The 22,796-nt window shown below is 46.8% G+C and overlaps 1 protein-coding gene and 1 pseudogene across 4 annotated transcripts in view; one reads left to right on the forward strand and one right to left on the reverse strand.

Moving 5' to 3' along the window:
• LRRC2 (leucine rich repeat containing 2) overlaps positions 1–22,796 on the reverse strand; it is a gene marked incomplete at its 5' end in the record, with an annotated part of 83,375 nt that overhangs the window by 47,935 nt on the left and 12,644 nt on the right. The gene's annotated exons all lie outside the window — the stretch shown is intronic.
• Positions 6,285–22,297, forward strand: LOC308457894 (cytochrome b-c1 complex subunit 6, mitochondrial pseudogene; annotated as a pseudogene). The gene is made up of 3 exons: positions 6,285–6,290; positions 21,645–21,756; positions 22,084–22,297. The product of its transcript is annotated as a cytochrome b-c1 complex subunit 6, mitochondrial pseudogene (transcript).

A 22,796-nucleotide genomic window follows, 5' to 3' on the forward strand; every position in this document is an offset into this window, starting at 1 on the left:
AAAAAAACCTGTCCTATACAGGATTGCCTTCAGACAGCTTGGGATAACTCCATACCCTCCAACATTTCTCCAATGAAAATAGGGACATCCTAAGGAAAATAGGCCCCTTCATGGATCAGTGCCTTGGGTGGCCCTTTGTCACGGCGAAGGGGCTTGAATAACTCCAGGAAGCTATGAGCTATGCCGTTCAGGGCCACCCAAGACGGACAGTTTAGACTAAATGTGATCCACCTGGAGAAAGAACTGGCAAACCACTCCAGTATTTTTCCAAGAAAACTCCATGGACATAAAAAAAGGAGAAGCTTTGAGAAGAAAGTGAGAGGTTCCAAGGCATGCTCTCGTTCATGGGGTCACGGACAGTCGAACACAACTAAGATGACTAAACAAAGCAAAGGAAAATAGGAACACTTGGAGAGTCTGTAATCTGCCATATACCAAGTCAGACCACATAGCCCTGACTGAAAGCAGCTCTCTAGAGCATGGGTAGGCTGGATCCAGCCCAATCGCCTTCTAAATCCAGCCTGCAGAAAGTCAGGGAATCAGCGTGTTTTTACATGAGTAGAATGTGTGCTTTTATTTAAAATGCTTCTCTGGGTTATTTGTGGGGCATAGAAATTCGTTCATTATTATTATTTTTCAAAATATAGTCCGGCCCCCCACAAGGTCTGAGGGATAGTGGGCCGGCCCCCTGCTGAAAAAGTTTGCTGAACCCTGCTCCAGAGTTTCACCAGGTGTCTTTCACCAGGACAACTGGGAATTAACATGAGCCGGGCAATGGCTCTCTGAAGAGTTCACACAGGCATTATGCTGAAAAGCTGCAAAACGTCATTCTAATATCACAGAACAACTTTGGAGATGTCAGGGACTGATCCTGTGACCTTCTGTATGCAAAACAAATACTCTACTACTGCGCTAAAGCCCTTCCCTGGACTCTTTGTGCTGCAGTTCTTTGCATATTTACCACTGAGGTCAGTGGGGGCACATCCCTCTCTGGAATTCTGCTCACCATTAACCTGGGCTGCACCATCAAGTTATTCCTTCTGGTCCTTCCCCTTCCTACAACACTTTTCTACTGCTGTGTATTGAGCAGTGTATGAAGAAATAAATAATGGCTGTGAGTGAGCTTCAGTGTATCATGTGAAGCTACAGTGTCGTACCCTCCAACATTTATCTGATGAAAATAGGGACATCCTATTTAATAATAATAGGGACACAGGTGGCGCTGTGGTCTAAGCCACCGAGCCTAGGGCTTGCCGATCGGAAGGTCAGCGGTTCGGATCCCCGCGATGGGGTGAGCTACCGTTGCTCGGTCCCAGCTCCTGCCAACCTAGCAGTTTGAAAGCACGTCAAAGTGCAAGTAGATAAATAGGTACCATTCCGGCGGGAAGGTAAACAGCGTTTCTGTGCACTGCTCTGGCCCGGAAAAGCTGTCTGCGGACAAACGCCAACTCCCTCGGCCTGTAAAGCGAGATGAGCACCGCAACCCCAGAGTAGTCTGCGACTGGACTTAACTGTCAGGTGTCCTTTACCTTTACCTTAAATAATAATAATAATAATAATAATAATAATAATAATGCCCATCTGACTGGGTTACCTCAGCTGCTCTGGGCAGCTTCCAACATATATAAAAATGTAATAAAACATTTAACATTTAAAAGCTTCCCTATATAGGGCTGACTTCATATGTCTTCTAAAGGTGGCATAGTTACTTATCTCCTTGGCTCAGGGGTCGGCTAACTCCCTACTGTTAAGTTGTGGGCAAACATATCAGACGACACAGCGATTCTTCAAACAGCTCTTCTTTATTCAGATGCCAGAACAGAACTGATCTGAGGAGCTCAGTCAGCCTGCTTATATAGAGCTCCAGAACAATGTAACTGTTGCCATTTTCTAAAACTATCCAATCACTGAACATCACTTTCGATCCTTCATTTGCATACAAACTATCCAATCACTGAATGTCACTTTCGATCCTTCATTTGCATAACTATCTACAGTATCCCCCTGCTGGCCCAGGGTGAGAACTTCGGTACATAACACCTACCCTCCAGCATTTCTCCGATGAAAATAGGGAGATCCTGAGGAAAAGTGAGACATTCCAAACTGGGACGGCTTCTGTAAATCTGGGATTGTCCCTGGAAAATAGGGACACTTGGAAGGTCTGCAGTGTTTGATGAGGCCAGCAACCTAGAAGTAGACTGGGAGCATTTTATAGCCAGCTCTTATTGTTTTATTTCCTATTTGCCTTGTGTAGGATGTCACTCTAGTAGGTGAAATGTAATCATTCTTCTACCATAGTAGCGGTTAAGAGTAAAAGATCAGGCTGGGTTGGTGCCACAACACCCAGACACCTTTCCCATTCCTAACACAGTGTTTGGCACCAAAGAAATACTACAGAATGGTAGAAGTTTTAAACAGTTAAGAGCCAAAGGTCACCCATCCAATAGGTTGCTAAGAGTGACTTTGCAAGTGGTGTTACTAACGTAAACAGTACAGATCACCAGTGCAACTGGGAATTCACACAAGCAAGACAATGGCTATTTGAAGAGGTCATGCAGGCATTACTGGGAAAAGCTACAGAATAAAAATAGGCCCTGGAGAGTCATGCATGGATGTTGTTGGCAAGCCTTCAATACGCCAGTGCTGCTAATGAGCTGCAAAGGTTTTTGAGATGTGACTGAGGAGAGAAGGCGGGTGGGAGGTGAAGTTCATGGATATATATATATATATATATATATATATATAGTAGGGAGGAACTCTATAAGAAATCTAGAAAAAGTTGAAAGAGAAGTTGAAACCTAAACACAACCCTGAAAGAGTCCCAAAGAACTGAAAGGTGGTAGAAACATGTTTTAAATAAACAATCCATGCAGTAGATTTTCTAAATGAGGCCCCTCAGCCAGATTTGCATGGCATTCCACATACTCCAATACTCCCTATTTACCTGCCAGAAATTCCTCTTTTATAATACCTGTCCCTAAAAAATTACCTTCTCTGTTGTATATTTTGCCTTTGGGATTTAAAAAGCATCTGAGGAATAAGTTTAAGCCCATTCCCCAAATCCAGGGAAGCTAGACCGAGTGTGTTTGGAATCTACTGATTTGTTCACTATATTTATACAGTGCTTTTTGGTCAAAAGTGGCTCCCAAAATAGGTTGCAATTAAAATCTACACAAATCTACACAAAGGTACAATTAGAGAGATGTTGGTTGGAGTTCTCATTGTTTGTCTTGAAGAAAACAATTGCACTGTATCAACTTTTTGCCTAACTTTGTGTATAGGCATTTTTACCAGTTTTAATGAATTTGTGTGGTAAAAGTAGAACATTCTCCTGTTTGAGAAATAGTTTTTTCTTCTGCTAGGCATTGGTCCATCTGAGAACGTAATGAAATGGAGAAATACCTAAGGGCCCCGTAAAAGTTTCAAGTTTGTAAGTATGTTGGCACAGAACTTAAGAGAGCATTTGACTGTGTTACCTTCCAGCGCCTTTGCATGCAGCTATTAGTTTGCTTTCATGCATCTTGTGAAAGCAAAATAAACATGGATGCAAATTCCAGTTTACTGTTTATCTTCAATCTCTTCTCCCATACACCAGACAGTAAAGCAAAGAATTGAAAGGCATTTAAAGGTCATCTAAGCCAACCTCCTGCCAATGCAGAAAATCTACTGCATGGATTGTTTATTTAAAACATATTTCCACCAACTTTCAGTTCTTTTTTAAAAAGGCTACCAAGGCAGCTTAGGATGCGGGTGGCGCTGTAGTCTAAACCACAGATCCTAGGGCTTGCTGATCGGAAGGTCGGCAGTTCGAATCCCTGCGACGGGGTGAGCTCCCGTTGTTTGGTCCCAGCTCCTGCCCATCTAGCAGTTCAAAAGCACGTCAAAGTGCAAGTAGATAAATAGGTAGCACTCCAGCGGGAAGGTAAACGGCGTTTTCCGTGCACTGCTCTGGTTCGCCAGTAGCAGCTTAGTCATGCTGGCCACGTGACCCAGAAGCTGTCTGTGGACAAACGTCGGCTCCCTCGGCCAGTGAAACGAGATGAGTGCCGCAACCCCAGAGTCGGCCATGACTAGACCTAACGTCAGGGGTACCTTTACCTTCACCTTTACCTTTACCAAGGCAGCTTCCAACACATGACCCCTGCAGAATGGTGTGTTATTGCATGTGTATTCTGCTATATGTTCTTGACATTATAAAGTGCATTAAAGGTAAAGGTAAAGGTACCCCTGCCCGTACGGGCCAGTCTTGACAGACTCTAGGGTTGTGCGCTCATCTCACTCTAGAGGCCGGGAGCCAGCGCTGTCCGCAGACACTTCCGGGTCACGTGGCCAGCGTGACAAGCTGCATCTGGCGAGCCAGCGCAGCACACGGAACGCCGTTTACCTTCCCGCTAGTAAGCGGTCCCTATTTATCTACTTGCACCCGGGGGTGCTTTCGAACTGCTAGGTTGGCAGGCGCTGGGACCGAGCGACGGGAGCGCACCCTGCCGCGGGGATTCGAACTGCCGACCTTTTGATCGGCAAGTCCTAGGCGCTGAGGCTTTTACCCACAGCGCCACCCGGGTCCCTATAAAGTGCATTAGGTGTGGATTTATTCTGCTTTAGTTTATTTTAGTTTATTATATATTTAGCTTATTTAGTTTACCCAGTGCTGCACATTGTTGCTGTCTGGAGGAGCTATAGTGCAACAGAAGCAGAAGAAAAAACAACCCAGAACATTTGTGCAATAAAAAGTTACAGGATTTCAGCCATGAAGTTATAGGATATACACTGACTGGAAATGAAGCAGCGCAGCCACCCAAAACCTTTTCAAACAGAATTGAAAGCAGGATTGTATATGAGCATCCCAATAACATCATTAGCACAAATCATCATGAACGTACAATAAAAATGACATTTAGAGGGGCCTAAAATTTCAGTACAATTAAAATCAAGCAAAACAAATCTATAGCTCACAAGGTTAAAATGCAGCGCAAGTAGTCTGGCAGAATAAAAATGTCTTAACTGCCCACCTAAAAGATATCTGAGAATGGGTTGTGCTAACCTTGGGAAGAAATTACACAGTCAAGGTGTTGTTCCTATAAAGCCCTGTCCTGCATTTCTGCCCATCACATCTCTGTTGGTGGTGGAAGACAGAGAATGGCCTCCAAAAATTATTGCAACTGATGAGCAGGTTCCTACAGGTTCTGTGGATCTGGGTGCTCAAAAGAAAGATTCAAGACCACTGCATTTCCCTTCTTTGAAATGAAGCCAAGCTGTTGCAAGAAACATCCTAAGCACAAGCGAGGAAAGGGCTGGAGAGGTGGGGCATTTTGGTGGAAAGATCTAGGTTTTAATTGCAGGGAAATATCTTCCCAAGTTAGGGACACGGGTGGCACTGTGGGTTAAACCACAGAGCCTAGGACTTGCTGATCAGAAGGTCGGCGGTTCGAATCCCCGCGACGGGGTGAGCTCCCATTGCTCGGTCCCTGCTCCTGCCAACCTAGCAGTTCGAAAGCACAGAAGTGCAAGTAGATAAATAGGTACCATTCCAGCGGGAAGGTAAATGGCGTTTCTGTGAGCTGCTCTGGTTTGCCAGAAGTGGCTTAGTCATGCTGGCCACATGACCTGGAAGCTGTACGCTGGCTCCCTTGGCCAATAAAGCAAGATGAGCACCGCAACCCCAGAGTCGGCCACGACTGGACCTAATGGTCAGGGGTCCTTATCTTCCCAAGATACAATATGATTATTTTGGGGGGGGGGATGTTGGAGTCAGTGAGTTCAGTGGGATCCTGTATATAGCTAAGTCTCGCCTGTGTTTCTGGCCGTGAGCAGGACATTTTAAGAGCAGCGGGCCACATGCATTTGCCCCAAATTCCCTGTAATAGTTAAGCAGCGGAGGCAAAACAGAGCTTCAGATTTAACAAGTCAAACTGAGACTCACATAACAAGACAAATCGGAAATACGCAGAGTGGATCCAAGACAAATTGGGCTTCAGTGCTACAGATATAAGGTGAATTGTACGGCCAGCGCTCATCCCTAATGAATATAATGTACTGCATGGAGAGAAAAGCTTTCAGCAAAGTATATGGTGGGAGGGAGAGCCTCAGGGAGCAACTCATGGTATGGAATGAGGGTCTTGCCAGTACTCAGAAATGCTCTTATTTCCATGTGTGAAATGTTGAAGGACATGAAATCCAAGGGCAGCACTCAACTCTTGTAATAGTTACCACTCAACTCTTGTAATAGTTACCAGATTATCGGCAAAGGCATGCAAATCATTCAGTCATCAAGGGTTTACACAATGTGGGTAAGTTAGATGTTCTGTTTTATTTCTGATGTAGACCAAGCCCACACAATTTGCAATTACCATGTGGAGTGCACTGCATTTTTGCACACCTTCCCAAGATGTCGAATTTCTGTCTCAGGCTGCAGAAACGAGAGGGTGAAGCACTTGGCAGGCAACAATACATGCTCAACGGAAGCCTGCGCTAGACGAATACGTTTTTATCTGCATGCTTAACTGTTCCTATTAATTTCCATGGGAAATTTCCGTTCTTAACCTGAAACTGTTCTTAACCTGAGGTACCACTTTAGCTAATGGGGCCTCCCGCTGCCACCGCACGATTTCTGTTCTCATCCTGAGGTAAAGTTCTTAACCCAAGGTACTATTTCTGGGTCAGCGGAGTCTGTAACCTGAAGCATCTGTAACCTGAGGTACCACTGTACCCTGTTTCTAAAGCTCAGAAAACATCCAGAAGACATCTGTCAGTGGCAGAGCTTCATGCTCCAGCACAGGGGGCAGAGAGCAGGCAGGGGCAGGGCTGGCGTGCGTCCTGGGGGTGGGGCGCTCCGCCTGTGGGGGCAGGGCACCCAGCATGGGCGGGGGGGGCAGCCGCAATGGAACCCCACTGGGATCTCTGCCAGTGCCTGTTGTATCTTACTATATTGGGAAATGGAAACACTGGGCTAGGCTTTTTTCCTGTTCCTCTGCAACTTCTCTATCCATCTATACAGTGCTTTTTTCTGTGGGGACGCAGGGGTACGCATACCCCTAAACATTTTGTGAATCTAAGTTTGGCCTCATTGAGGGGCAGTATTTCAATAGGAGTAGGAAAATGAGAGTACCCCTAAACATTTTTTTTAGAAACATTTTTTTTAGAAAAGACCCTGATGCTGGGAAAGATTGAGGGCACAAGGAGAAGGGGACGACAGAGGACGAGATGGTTGGATAGTGTCCTCGAAGCTACCAGCATGAGTTTGACCAAACTGCGGGAGGCAGTGGAAGACAGGAGTGCCTGCCGTGCTCTGGTCCAGGGGGTCACGAAGAGTTGGACACGACTAAACAACAACAACACAGGCATGTGATCCTGCCAACCTAGCAGTTTGAAAGCACATCAAAGTGCAAGTAGATAAATAGGTACTGCTCCGGCGGGGAAGGTAAACGGCGTTTCCGTGCGCTGCTCTGGTTCGCCAGAAGCGGCTTAGTCATGCTGTCCACATGACCTGGAAGCTGTACACTGGCTCCCTTGGCCAATAAAGCAAGATGAGCGCCGCAACCCCAGAGTTCGCCACGACTGGACCTAATGGTCAGGGGTCCCTTTACCTTTACCTTTTACAGGCATGTGACCGCAGTGTTTTGAAGAACTTTGTGTTACCAGATCAGTGGAATTGCAAGTCACCCATGTTGGAGGGTAGTAGGTCAAGATAACTATTGCTGAATGCCATTTTTGCTGGCATTTATTCACTAATATTCAAAGATGGTATGTGAAAAGCCAATGTCAGTAATGCTAAAAACAGGTATAACCTACCTATTTTTGCCAGAGAAAATTCCCCTTCAATGTTAATTGAGCTGAATTATAGCCAGTAATGTCCGTACAATTGTCAGTCACAAATGTTGCTACACTATCATAACATAGCTGGCTTTTCCTAAGCTATATTCCCTATTACTTATGCCTGTTTTTTTGCAGTTCTCTTTACTTTTGTTTTTGGCAGCTTGTTTAGTGGGTGCTGCTATGTATTCAATTTATTGCAAGAATTCAGCAAGTTGCAAATGGCCTTCATCAATAGCACCTTCTTTAATCGTGGACCATTTTCACTCTGCCATCCTCAACATCCAAGGAAAAGACCAAAGTAAGCAAATTTTATGCTGCAGTGCTTTCTGGCACAGGGCCATTCGTCCAGTTCAAAAGTTGGCTGAAGTCTTCAGAGCAGGCCTTTACTGTCTACAACTGGCTGAGAATGTAGAATACTGCAAATCTCACACAAGTGGTATAATATCTGGACTTGTAAGGTTAGGCATTGGGTAAGCCTTTGTGACATGGGACAAGGGTGGCACTGTGGGTTAAACCACAGAGCCTAGGGCTTGCCGATCAGAAGGTCGGCGGTTTGAATCCCCGCGACGGGGTGAGCTCCTGTTGCTCGGTCCCTGCTCCTGCCAATCTAGCAGTTCAAAAGCACATCAAAGTACAAGTAGATAAATAGGTACCACTCCAGCGGGAAGGTAAACGGCATTTCCGTGCGCTGCTCTGGTTCGCCAGAAGCGGCTTAGTCATGCTGGCCACATGACCCGGAAGCTGTACGCCGGCTCCCTCGGCCAGTAAAGCGAGATGAGCGCCACAACCCCAGAGTCGGTCACGACTGGACCTAATGGTCAGGGGTACCTTTACCTTTACCTTTAAGCCTTTGTGATGGGAGGGGAGGTTGTTGCCTCTGCCTGCCCCTCCTCAATAAGGGTATCCCATTAAAGGGATCCGTGTGTGTGTGTGTGTGTGTATTCTGTCCGAAGCCTGGGCATGGGCTAGGGCCATGCCACAACCCCATTGGGGTCCCTGGGGGTGCCCTGATTTGATGTATATCAGGCTTCCTCAACCTCGCCCCTCCAGATGTTTTTAGCCTACAACTCCCATGATCCCTAGCTAGCAGGACCAGTGGTCAGGGATGATGGGAGTCTCAAAACATCTGGAGGGCTGAGGTTGAGGAAGCCTGATGTATATCATAGGGCTCCCCCTATGGTTTACCCTTAGGAGACTTCCTGCAGATGGGCAGGAGTCAGGATATAGTCTGGTTTCACCCAGTACCTAAGCCAAACCGCTCACATCTGTAACTAATAAAGTTGTGACCTATTTTTGCCCATTAACCTAAACCAGGGGTCAGAAAACTTTTTCAGCAGGGGGATGGTCCACTGTCCCTCAGACCGTGTGAAGGGCCGGACTATATTTTGGGTAAAAAATAATGAACAAATTCCTATGCCCCACAAATAACCCAGAGATGCATTTTAAAGAAAAGTACACATTCTACTCCTGTAAAAACATGCTGATTCCTGGACCGTCCGCGGGCCGGATTTAGGAGGTGATTGGGCCAGATCCAGCCCCCGGGCCTTAGTTTGCCTACCCATGACCTAAACTATCTGTGTCCTTGTGTCTTCATTATATAAGGGAACTACGGGGCACGGGGCCTTGTCATGCAATAGGTGCTCCACACAATGTGACCCTGATTTTGCAGAGGTCACACCTTTACAGCACTTGGAAACTGCTAGAGATTAGGAACAAACCAAGTCTGAAAGAGCACTGTTCAAAGAGGAAGCTTTTTATAGCTCTTCCTACCTAGAAGGGTCCATTTCCCAGCCTCAGTCAGTGAGGCCAGCTCAGACCCTGAGAACACTTTTGGGCCCACAGCAATTCTGTAATGCAGCCGTCACATATAACCACATGGGGCATCCACACAAATTGCGGAAGGATCCGAGGTCTGCCCCAGTGACCCCCAACATCCGCACAAAGGTTGGGTGGCCATCTGTCTGGCGATTCTTTAGCTGTGATTTCTTTAGCTGTGACGGAACTAGATGGACATTGGGATAAGATTACCAGATTTTTTTCAATGAATCCAGGGACACTTTTCAACTTCAATGGATTTTGTATGGGGACTGATTTGTAAATCCGGGGACTGTCCCTGGGAAATGGGGACGTCTGGTAACCTAACATTGGGATCCCTTCCAACTTAATTCTATGAATATCATGGCCCTCAGTCCTCTTATACCACCATGTAGCATCACATTATCACACCACTATTTGAATGTACACAGGTGAAAACTGTCTCTATGATCAAAGAAGAGAGAGAGTTGGAAACCGTCTATTCCTCTTTGCAGTCTTAGCAACGCTTTTTGTCGAAACATGATATTCAATGTCTCTAAATAAGCATAGCTACACTGACGTCAAACGGTACAGCTGAGCATTGGCTTTGCTCCTACTCTGAATAATCATGGTGATTGAGAAGTCTTTCACATTGCCAAATTGAATTGTTCTGTTAAAAGGGGGTTTCAGAGGGATTAGGCAGTCTGCAATTTCCCAAGTAGCTCTGTTGCCTCCTTTCTTTCTTTTTTAATTACATATGAAAGATCACATATAGAAGGTTACAATAAAAAACATCACAGCACCAGCACTTTCCTTTAAAGTTAGCTGCTCTAATAGGAAAGAAAGTTCCCAAGGGCTGATTGCAGCTAGCCATTGATTCTGTAGGTTCGCCCTATCTGTACTTTAAAACAGTCATGCAGTAGGAAGAATTGCCTCCGTTTTTCCATAAATTAAATGCACAACCACTTCCTCTGAATAACTAATCTAACTGGAAAGACATAGAGCAAACCTGGAAGAGATAAGACTGCTTCCAAAAGCTACATATACCAGGTGAACCTTGTGTTCACTGCCCACCACTGATGGTTACTATAACTCACTGAAGTCAGCTAAGCAAAATTCCAGATTATTTATTTATAATAAAAGAAATATCAGAATAAATGTAAGAAAATGAGTAAGAAAGGAGAGCTTGTATTGATTTCTTACACAGAAGCCCCGGGTCAAGCAACTTCCCAGAATTCAGACTAGAATATTTTGCCGCTGGGAAAAAAATATTCCCTTTTTTGCCCATTTCTGTCATGTGCATCTGTTAAATAATATAGATGGCATCACTAGCAGTAAGAGACACAGCTACTAACTCTCTCTCTCTCTCTCTCTCTCTCTCACACACACACACACACACACACCATTTTGTGAATTCTAAACAGAGCCGTCTTTCCCATTGCGCTTACTGGCGCGTTGTGCCAGGGTGCCAGCCTCCCAGGGGCGCCCCAGGAAGTGGGGGAGCTGCACGGCTTTTCCGGCGCCGGCGGCCTCCCCTTTCCCTGCACACCCGCCAGCTGCATCCTGTCAACCCATATGGCTCGTGGGCATGCAGCTTCCTTACCAAGCCTCCACTGGAGGAGAGCGATCCCCGCAGAGGCTTGGGAAAAGGTAAACAACTCTGGGAAACGGGCGGTGGGGCGCCAGAGGGATCTTTGCACCATGGCGCCGGATATGCTTAAGACGGCCCTGATTCTAAAAAGGGTATTTGTGCCTTTGTGTTGACATTCTGTGCCACCAAAAATAGGGGAGGTGCCCATCTAGTTTTGCTCCTAAGTTCAAAGAGCAGTGAGGCTTGAGCATTCATCTAGCTCCATAGTGCTACCTCGGGTTAAGAACTTAATTCATTCTGGAGGTCCATTCTTAACCTGAAACCGTTCTTAACCTGAGGTAACACTTTAATTAATGGGGCCTTCCGCTGCCGCCGTGTGATTTATGTTCTCATCCTGAAGCAAAGTTCTTAACCCAAGGTACTGTTCTGGGTTAGCGGAGTCTGTAACCTGAAGCGTCTGTAACCTGAAGTGTCTGTAACCCGAGGTACCACTGTATTTAAAAGGGGGTGCAAACAGTAGCATAGTTGTCCCTCTGGGACAAGACTATCATCTTATGCATGATATGGGGAATTACTGGTAGTGGAATTGCATTACTGGTAGTGGAATTGTAGGCAGTGCCAGGAGAGACAAAATATGGAGGCTTCTGATTGTTCCAAAAGGCAGATAGCTAATTTGTTCTGAATAAATGTGTTATGCACTTCAAGATCAGATAACTCTAATCACTTGAGCATCATTACTGATTCGATGAATCTATGTAGCCTTCCTGGCCCGGAAAAGTAGCAACCAAATCAATTGCCAGCCGTTTCGTTCAACATGTACTTCTAAACCTTGGACAAGCGGGGAAAGCCAAAAACTGTGATACGAATTTTGATGTTGTTTGATTAACTCTAGAGATGGATCAGAAATTTGTATGCCATAGGTATGACCAAACGAATGTGTAGAAGCTCATTATGTCTAAGCCAGAGTTCATTGCTCTACTCTAAGTTAGCCTGTAAAATGGAAGTGCTGCTGTCTCTTCGTGAATGCTTTGCTAACACAGAAAAGTGCTGGGTTTACTGGGAAGGTAAGAGAAACCATGCGGCTGTTCTAATCCCAAGAGGATGCTGGAATCAGGCTGCTGTATATATTAACCCTAACTATTTGAAATGAAAGAGTGTGCACAGTCAGTTCGCCTCCCTAATCCAACAGCCAGTGTTTTGGATTTTAAAAACAATAATCTATTTTTAAAAACAACAGAAAACCTCATGTGGCATCTACTTGGCTGATGGAAAAAGGGTTTTTTTTTCTTTCTGTCTTCCCTGTCAATATCCCTCCTGCTTGCACAGTAGAGGGGTGTTTCTTCCCCCTCCTCCTCCTCTGCAAAGATGACTCAGGAGTTTGCTCCCAAAGGGAGGGAGGGGAAGGGGGGTCATGTGATGGCCACTGGCCAGGAGAGGACCTCTTACCGATAGAGGCTAGTGGCGCAGGGCGCCAAGTTCTGGACGGCGCCAGGGAAGAGGCAGAGGCTGGACGCAACACCTCCCGGCATCAGCTCACCGCCCTCGCCCGCCTCCGCCATGCCATGCCTAAGCAGCGCCGCTCCCGGAGCCTCCGTCTGCCGTGGCCACCGTGGCACGAAGCAGCCAGCTGGGCTGGGAGACACCGCGTCCAGCCTCCGCCTCTTCCCCACCGGAGGAGCCGCCCTCCAGCCACTGCTCGCCTCCTCCAGCCCCACCGGCAGCGCCATCCTCCCTAAAAAACTCTGGGAAATTGGGGGGCACGCCAGAGGGAGCTTTGCACCACGGTGCCGGATATGCCTTATAAGCCTGCCCCTACCCAAGTTTGCAATAGAAAAAAGACAGTCACAGAACTTAGAAATTGCACAAAACAAATGAAATACTGTGAAAATCCCTGAAACCAGAAGTAATCAACTAGAAATATTATCTTGTGGAAATAAACTAAATAATAAAAAAATCAGAAAGCTTAAGGAAAAAATTTGAAAAACCTAAAATAGAACAAAGCCTTAACGGGATGCCGGCTACAAACCTCGTTTCACTGAACTATTCAGTTTCCTCAGAAAAGAATAAAAAAATCATAAACTTTAAATGACCAAAATTCAAAAAAGGGTAGAAACCCCCCCCCCCCAAATTCTGAAGTATTCTAATCTTAGCTCAACCTAGGTAAAGCAAAGTGCAGTAATAAAGGATTGAGGACTCAAATGTAGAGTTTCTAATACTGAATTTACAAAAAAGGTTTGATCAGTCTTTAACATCAGCAGTAACATCTAGACCATGAGAGCATCTCAGCCCTGTTCTTGAGTTTGTTGAAAATCTAGAACAGCTTATCTTGTCTTCCTTTCTTTGAATTTGTGCCATTTAGGTTTTTAAACCTTTTTGTAAAAGCAGCGCTAGAATTTTCACAGTTGAGTCCTCAACCCTTTATTACTGTGCTTTGCTTTCTTCAAGTTGGGCTTTGTTTAAAACCTACCCAAGTTTGGGCATCCTTTGATGCACTTTGGTTTTCTACTAGTTGCTGGTCTGTTGGGGCTAAATAGGATACTTTTTCGGGGCCAAGATTCTTTGATTGGCCTTGGAGGCCTTTGTTGCCTACTCCACACTGCTGGATGAATTAGATTTGTGAGAAATTGCAGTCAAACGTAACTATGCATGAGTGCTAGTTAATGCATGAAGGGGTTAAGGCCACAGAGTTGTGTTCCTAGACTCCGGTCATAGTGAAGCTGCTTCTCTTCCTTTCCTCACTCTCTCTTCACAACATGTAACTAACAAGGAACGACATGTCTCAGATGCATGTTTGGAACTGTCTTTCTGTATATTATACCGAAAAGTATTCTACCTGAGTAGATGCTGCATGGAATAACACATGAATCAGACATTTGGATTTTGTAAGTAAAGCTTTTTTTGTGGTCTGTTTAAACTTACTCAACGGTGTGGTCTGTTCATTGATCAGTGGAAACAGTTGGTCCTGGCAAGTATTAACCACCCTCAACTCCAACTGGATAATTGCTACCTGCCCAGATTTTAACTTATCTGAATCAATTTTAAGATGCATTTTAATTAATTGATGTCTGTTTGTATGCATATTGTGTTGTTTTTATGATGTAAGCCACTCTGAGCCCGGCCTCAGCTGGGGAGGGCGGGATACAAATAAAAAAGTTGTTGTTGTTGTTGTTGTTGTTGTTGTTGTTAATTGCCAGATGAGTTGAGAGAGGGGCAAGCACTTTAAGCGGACTAAACAGCATATGAAAAGGAGTCTAACAACCTATATTCCCACGCTGTACTACTGCTTAACTGTGGCTGTTGTAAACTCTGCTGGGGGCTGTTCCCCGCTAGAGAGTGTCTTAAGCCCCATCTTTTGAGTCCAAATGTTCAGTTGATTCTTTCGCCAATTACGCACACATGTGTTACGGGTCTCGTTTTTCCTCACACATCCAGGAGCGCCAGTTACTAAAATCATCACCTGCTCAGACTTTATGAATTTGGTTAAATTGGCTTGTAGTTCCTCTCCTTATTACGGTATATTAATAAATACAACTTTTTACCCAGTGTGTCTTCTCTGTGGGTGTATGGACAATAGCTGATTGGTAGGATTATAGCTTTTTAAAGGGGGCTCCTTATGTGTAACCACAACTGCTAACTTTGATTGATGTGCGAAACATTCCTCCGCTGCGTTTATGTAACCAACTATTATGAACTTATGGGACACGGGTGGCGCTGTGGGTTAAACCACAGAGCCTAGGGCTTGCCGATCAGAAGGTCAGCGGTTCGAATCCCCGTGACGGAGTGAGCTCCCGTTGCTTGGTCCCTGCTCCTGCCAACCTAACAGTTCGAAAGCACATCAAAGTGCAAGTAGATAAATAGGTACCGCTCCGGTGGGAAGGTAAACAGCATTTCCGTGTGCTGCTCTGGTTCGCCAGAAGCGGCTTAGTCATGCTGGCCACATGACCCGGAAGCTGTACGCCGGCTCCTCGGCCAATAAAGCGAGATGAGCACCGCAACCCCAGAGTCAGTCACGACTGGACCTAATGGTCAGGGGTCCCTTTACCTTTTTATTATGAACTTGGCATGGCAACTGCAGATAAGTGGTGGCTATGGTGCAAGTCCCATATCCTTCTCTGGCTCAATCTCTGTAACAGCCTACATCCATAAAGCAACCGCTTCGTATCCTGCCCATTTCTGATGCCATACATAAAGTTTTCCACACACACACTTGGTGGGCCTAGGGGAAAGTGCAAGTTTGGGTCAATTGCCATTTTCCTCTTAGAAACCTAAGTGGTACATTTCACCTTATGGCCATGTGCTAATGATATCTTAGTAATATTGCTTTTCATAATTTCTGTTTTCCCCGCAGAAAATTATTAGGAGTTTCTAATAGTGTATAGTAATTGGCCATAAAAGCTTTAAATGTCATCTCCAATGTTTAGCATTTTGTACATTGAATGCTTTACTACCACAGTTCAATCCACATCATGACTGAAATGGCAGGACTCAGAGGGAAGCAACATTACCTGCCCACCATGAGAAAATAGCCCCTAACCAGCAATAAACTGTGACAGACAAATAAAGCTTAACAGCCACCACTGCAGAGACAAATCTGTTCTCTGAAAAATCAAAATGCAAAATTTGCTATCACTGTTAAGGATATAAGAGGCAAATAATAATAACTCTATTCTACCTGCACTGTTTCCATTCCACTGCAGTTGGTCTTCACTGACCACTATGGCAAAATTACATAAGTTAATGTCATTTGTAAATTGTGTTCCCTTTATGTCATTCCACCCTATTCATTTCAGTGTAAAGGAAACAGTGGAATTGCTGGGGTTGCAGTCAGTTACATATCACTTGCAGTCTGAAAGCAACAAAAGGTCTTGTCATCTGGGCAGCCCAGGACCTTCAGAGAGGTCACTTTGGTCTGCTAATGCAGCAAAAACAATGCGGGAGGCAGCAGTTACGAGTTACTGATCTCTGCATCCACAATAGGTACTGTGATTCTCCAGTTGTTTGACTTCGCCCCCAGAGGCGCACTCCATTGTCTTTCAAGACTGATGGATGCTAACAACAATGGCAGGTGTATCTTCCCTCCAAGCCCATCAGTTCTACAGTACACCCAATTCCCCTCTTTATTCTGGCGATTCCCCCACTGTATGATGGAGAGTGGGATTGTGTGGCTGGCTATAATGATCTCTGGCAGGCGAGCAGCCTGATAAAGCAGCAAAAATCCTCCGTCAGTTTTATACAAGTTTATTTAAAAGAAAAACACATTCAGCGCATGACAATCTGCCTGCTCTCATTAATCTAGTTGCTCAGTTTGACTCATCATTCCTCCCCCAGCAGGAAGAACGCCTTTCGTCTCCTTCCCTTCCATTGCTCTCGGAGCCTCCCTAATCTCCTAGTTTTAGGACTGCAGGGCTGAGCTACCTATTCCTCAGAAGACTCAGCCTCCGGCACCATCTTATCTGCTGGTTGCCTGGCAACGCCTTGGCCAACATCCAACTCTTCCTCCCTTTGGGACTAACTGCTTCTTCCCTGGAAAGGAGGGGCCCTGGGCTGTTCTCTCTAAAATCAGGCAGACAGCTCTCATCTTCAGAGTCAGCCTCTTCCTCACTCAGCTCAATTTTCGAGGCTGACTCTCCCGGTGTGTGAGGGGGGCACGTTACTGACACGGGCCCTGCTTCCTCCATGCACTGGAAGACAAAAGCCTGAACTCAGCATAACCAGGGTTCTAAATTGCACAGGGAGCTGCCATGAGTACAGCAGCTTTTCCCCTGCAAATACTCATCCCCCAGTGTATGGAGGGTCTGGCCACAGAGGTGTGATGGATGGTAGCAAAGTCAGGCAAGAAGGCATTGTGGTTATGCTCACCAGGCCTGGCTCTGCCATGAGGTGTTGTGATGGAGGCCCCCATGGGAGCCCTGCCCACCCAGGCACCTCCGCCACCAGCAGAGAAGCAGTGCAGGCATTGGCACTGATTTCCAGCAAGATCTCATGAGATCTTGCTGAAATCTCATAAGATCTTACGGAGTGAGGGGAACTGAACACCAAATAGCACTGCCTTGGAGAAGAGAGACTCCAGCTGTCAACAGAAGAGTCCTCTTCAGCGTGTCTTCAAAACAGTTTTGTGATTGGAGAACACATTGATGAAAGCCTTTGTAACATAACAAATCCCTGCTCCATTGACAATACCTGCTGGACTCTTTTAGCCTCTCTCAAAGTAACTTCAACAACTTCTATTTAAAGCTCACAATAACAAGATTTTACATGCCACTTTTAGCCAATATAATCAAATGAAAAGCAATCATTTAACTCACTTGACAAAATACACTGTTACCTCTGACACATCAAACCCTCAATTTATCAAAGATTTTCTTTCTTTCTCTTGGGTTGATATGAAATATGCCACATTCAATTCAAATGGAGCATTTTTAAACATAATTGCAGCCTTTGTCAAGCCTAAAAGCATATCATCACTGCAGCATTGTCAAATGATTTTTACCATACTACACTGCTTAAGTGCAGGCTTCCCAATCAATGGATACGCACACATTACTGGTTCAAAAGGCAGCGAGGTTGTTTCATCTCCCTTGTGTCTCACGTTGTATTTGCATGTTGCTGTACACATCAAAGAGGGGACAGAGCTGTCTTCCCCCAATGCACATTAACAGTTTGGTTTCCCCGTGCCTGCAGACTCCTCAAGCTGCCATCTGGGCGTGTGCAACACCTCAGCTTCGCTGCAAAGTGAATGTGGCTTATTTTTTTCAAATTGGATGGAAGCTGGTTTGAGGGAAAACGCATCAATCAGCAGTGTTTCTCGCAAATGACGGAGTAGATGTTAGGTGGTGGGTTGACATAGCAGCCGGCACAGCGATTTCTTCAAGTAGCTCTTTATTATGGTAAGCTGGAATAGAACTAACTGCGAACAGCTCAGCCGGCCTGTATTTATAGGCAGCCGGCTGTCAACATTGTAACCACAACAGCCCAGAGTTCCCGCCTAAAATAACTGGCGCGGACCTGAGTGAAAACTATCTACAGACCTGAGTGAAAACTATATACAGTATCCCCCTGTTGGCCCAGGGTGAAACTACACTACATAACACCCCTCCCCACCGAGATAAGGCGTTAGTTACAATCGTAATGGTTTCCTTATATACAGCACTACGCGTAATGGTTCAATTAAGCACAAAAGCATATCGGTTACATTTCCCATACTTAGACCAACAGTGATACCTGTCCAACAACATAGTCCTTTAAATAAGTTGGGCGCTTGGAAACTCTGCCAGACCGCCGGGGACTGGTAGCCAAGTCCGGAGGGCCACACAGTTCTCGCAGAGGCTGTGGTGCGACCCTAGGTGGCGTTGGAACCAACTCCCCTGGATCCGCTGCTGTGGGTGGAGCCTCCGCAAGTGGAGTGGTCTGAGTCTGTTCTGAAACGGCTTGGTTCGGCTCCACGCTGGCAGTTTGTGAGGGAGGTGTAGGTGGGGCCTCGCCATCTGTACGTGTCTCTTCTGGAGCCGCAAGCGCAGTTGGGGGCACCTCGGTAGTGTCCAAGTCCCCAACCCTGCGCCTAAGCTGGTCTATGTGCCGTCGCCACAAGCGTCCGTCTTCGAGTGCCACCTGGTACGAGCGAGGTCCAGTGACTCCCACTACTGTGGCTGGCACCCAAGGGATGTCCCCCACATAGTTCCGGGCAAAGACCTGGTTTCCTGGGACAAATGACCGTGGTGCGTTGGCACAGCCTGGGGGTTCAGCCACGGCAAAGTCTGGGTGTAGCCGGTCGAGCGGTGACCTGAGGCGGCGGCCCATAAGCAGTTCAGCAGGACTCCTCCCTGTGGCCGCATGAGGGGTGATGTGTTGCACGAACAAGTATTCGGCGACTCGCTCATGCCAGTCTCCCCGGTCCAGGCGCGCCAGTGCCTCTTTTGTCGAGCGCACCATTCTTTCCGCTTGCCCGTTGCTGGATGGATGAAAAGGTGCCGTTAGGGCATGGCGGATGCCCAGTCCCAAAAGATACCGCTCAAACGTGCCTGACGTGAACTGCGGTCCGTTGTCAGAGACAAGGACATCAGGACACCCATGCGTTGCAAACAGGCCTCGCAGCACCCGGATGACAGCTTCGGTAGTGGTGGAGGGCATCAGGGCGACCTCCAGCCATTTGGAATAGGCGTCCACCACTACCATAAAGGTCCGGCCGTGAAAGGGGCCAGCCAGATCGATGTGCACCCTCGACCAGGGTGTCTTTGGCGTCTCCCAGGTGTGTCCCTTAGCTGCCGGTGGTGCAGGCCTCGACTCCTGGCACGCTTGACAGGCGGACACCCAGGCAGTGATGGCATCGTCCATATTAGGCCACCAGACGTAACACCGAGCCAACGCCTTCATTTTGACAATTCCCGGGTGGCCAACGTGCAGAGCCTCCAGGATGCGCTGACGGAGTCCCTGGGGAATCACGACGCGGTCTCCCCACAGCAGGCAGCCACGATGAGCTGAGAGTTCATGTTGTCTGGTTGCGAAGGGCTGGAACTCCGATGCAAAAGGCCCTTGTGGCCACCCCCTCCACACCCAGTTGAGCACCCGGCTGATGGTGCGATCCTGGGCAGATGCGGAGGCCACAGTGGCAGCCGATACAGGCGCTGCCGGAAGATCCTCAATCAGAAGGAGCGATGAAGCTGGAGCCGGGTCTTCCACAAATGCTGGAAGAGGGCAACGGCTGAGGGCGTCGGCATGGCCCATCGATTTCCCCGGGCGATGGATGAGCCGGTAGTGGTAGGCAGCCAGGAAAACAGTCCATCGCAGCATGCGTGGTGAGAGGACCGGTGGAGTTGGACGATCACCGGCGAGGAGGCCCAGGAGTGGCTTGTGGTCAGTGATGAGGTCAAAAGTCCTGCCATAGAGGTATTCATGGAACCTCTTCACTCCAGCCACAAGTGCCAATGCCTCCTTGTCGAGCTGGCTGTAATTCCGTTCCGTCGGAGATAGTGTCCTGGAAAAGTAGGCGAGCGGTGCTTCTCTTCCATCTGGAAAACGGTGACTAAGGACAGCACCGATGCCAAAAGGTGAGGCGTCGCAGGCAAGGACCAGCGGCCTGGATTCACTGTACTGTACCAGCACACTGTCTGAAGAAAGGAGAGCCTTGACCGCGTTGAAGGCCGCCGTCTCCCGATGACCCCAGGCCCAAGGCGTCTTAGTGCTAAGGAGTCGGTGAAGAGGCTCAGCCACTGTGGCTTTGTGGGGCAGGAACATGTTATAAAAGTTCAGCAGCCCCAGGAATGCCTGCAACTCCGTTTTGTTCTTTGGGGTGGGGGCCTGCTGGATAGCGCGGATCTTGGATGTGGTTGGATGAAGACCGGAGGCATCGATAAGATAGCCCAGGAACTCTACCTGTGGAACGGCGATCTGGCACTTCTCCCTCTTTACCTTGAGCCCGGCCTCCTGGAACCTGGTCAGCACGGCACGGAGGCGCTCGAACAGCTGCTGGTGTGAGTCTGCAGACACCAAGACGTCATCAAAATATGGTACCACGCCCGGAAGCCCTTGCAGGAGACGCTCCATAAGGCTTTGGAAGATGCCAGGAGCCACACTCACCCCGAACTGCAACCGGCGGCAACGGAAAGCCCCCCGGTGGGTGACGATCGTCTGGGCTTCAGCAGTGGCATCATCGACTGGCAGTTGTTGATAGGCTTGGGCAAGGTCCAGCTTAGCGAAGACCTTACCCTCACCCAGGGAATGCAGCAGGTGTAGATTGTGACTAACACCATGTGTTGTTGTTATTGTTGTTGTTTAGTTGTTTAGTCGTGCCCGACTCTTCGTGACCCCCTGGACCAGAGCACGCCAGGCACTCCTGTCTTCAACTGCCTCCCGCAGTTTGGTCAAACTCATGCTGGTAGCTTCAAGAACACTGTCCAACCATCTCGTCCTCTGTCGTCCATCTCCTTGGGCCCTCCATCTTTCCCAACATCAGGGTCTTTTCCAGGGAGTCTTCTCTTCTCATGAGGTGGCCAAAGTATTGGAGCCTCAGCTTCACGATCTGTCCTTCCAGTGAGCACTCAGGGCTGATTTCCTTAAGAATCAATAGGTTTGATCTTCTTGCAGTCCATGGGACTCTCAAGAGTCTCCTCCAGCACCATAATTCAAAAAAATTATGTACACCATGTATACACAGCTTCAAATGCTAGTGGCATGAGCACACTGGAGCCAGAGTAAATGGTAATATGCGCATAGCCTATGATATGTCTGGGAAATACTGTGCACAGTTCTGGACATACCGTAATTCAGGCGACGGGCCACAAATCAATCGAAGAGCATGTGCTTTGCTTTGATAAGGGTCCCAGCATCTCCAGTTTAAAAAGGATCAAATAATGAGAAAGACTCTGGAGAACAGCTGCCAGTCAGAGCAGACCATACTGTGCTAGATGGGGGAAGTTGCATGAGGTTTGAGGGAAATTTGCAGAAATAGGGGTGGCAGGATGAGAAGGTGCTGGAAGGCCGAAGTGAGGAAGAAGAGCTTGTGGATCCTTTAAGTACTGTCCGGGAGCATTGTGAACAGACTGAGAAATGTGTGAAAGCTTGAGAACCATGGGTAGGCAAACTAAGGCCCGGGGGCCGGATCCAGCCTGCGGACGGTCTGGAATCAGCGTGTTTTTACATGAGTAGAATGTGTCCTTTTATTTAACATGCATCTCTGGGTTATTTGTGGGGCCTACCTGGTATTTTTACATGAGTGAAATGTGTGCTTTTATTTAACATGCATCTCTGGGTTATTTGTGGGGCATAGGAATTCGTTCTTCTTTTTTTCAAAATATAGTCCGGCCCCCCACAAGGTCTGAGGGACAGTGGACCGGCCCCCTGCTGAAAAAGTTTGCTGACCCCTGGTTTAGAGGAGTGAAGTGCTCAAGTGTCATCCAAGTCCCGTAAAGAGGAGAATTGTACAGAGGAACTCTTGGACTTCTTGCATGCCAAATACCACTGGGTGGCTCATAAACTCTTCAGCAAATTGAAATAAATGTTAATATAAGCCTGTGTCCTCCTCATGCATAGCTGATGAAAACCTGAGTCTGTTCAGTTTGAGTAAACATGAAGCTCTGCATCTGTAATATGAAAGTGAATGCAACTAGCTCGCTGGTAATTCGGACAGAATTTAAGAGTGGCCATCAGATACATCTATGTTCTGTAGAAGATTTGTGGCGGCTAACAAAGTATTTCTGTAGATTTCTGGTATTAAAGATATTTCCTGTCAAATGTGAAAATGTTTGCTTGTTATGACAGCCAAGGCCTCTTAGCATACTCTGAGGTAAAACATTAAAACTTAGGCAATTTGGTATAATAATAATAATAATAATAATAATAATAATAATAATAATGTGGTAGATGGGCAATCAGTCCAACCTGATATATTACTATTTAATATTATTATTTATTAAATTTGTATACTGCCCTATAACTGCAGGCCTCAGGGCAGTTCACAACGTAAAATCACAATATAAATACACAAAATACACAATAAAAAGAAAAACAACCCAATAATGCCCCATCCCAGCACATTTTAAAAGGACATTTTCGTATGTTTATCTTCCTGTCTTACTGTCTTCAAAGAATGACAACGCAAGAT

This window comes from Podarcis pityusensis (assembly GCF_964106645.2).
Source record: "Podarcis pityusensis genome assembly, chromosome: 11".
Classification (NCBI taxonomy): Eukaryota; Metazoa; Chordata; class Lepidosauria; order Squamata; family Lacertidae; genus Podarcis; species Podarcis pityusensis.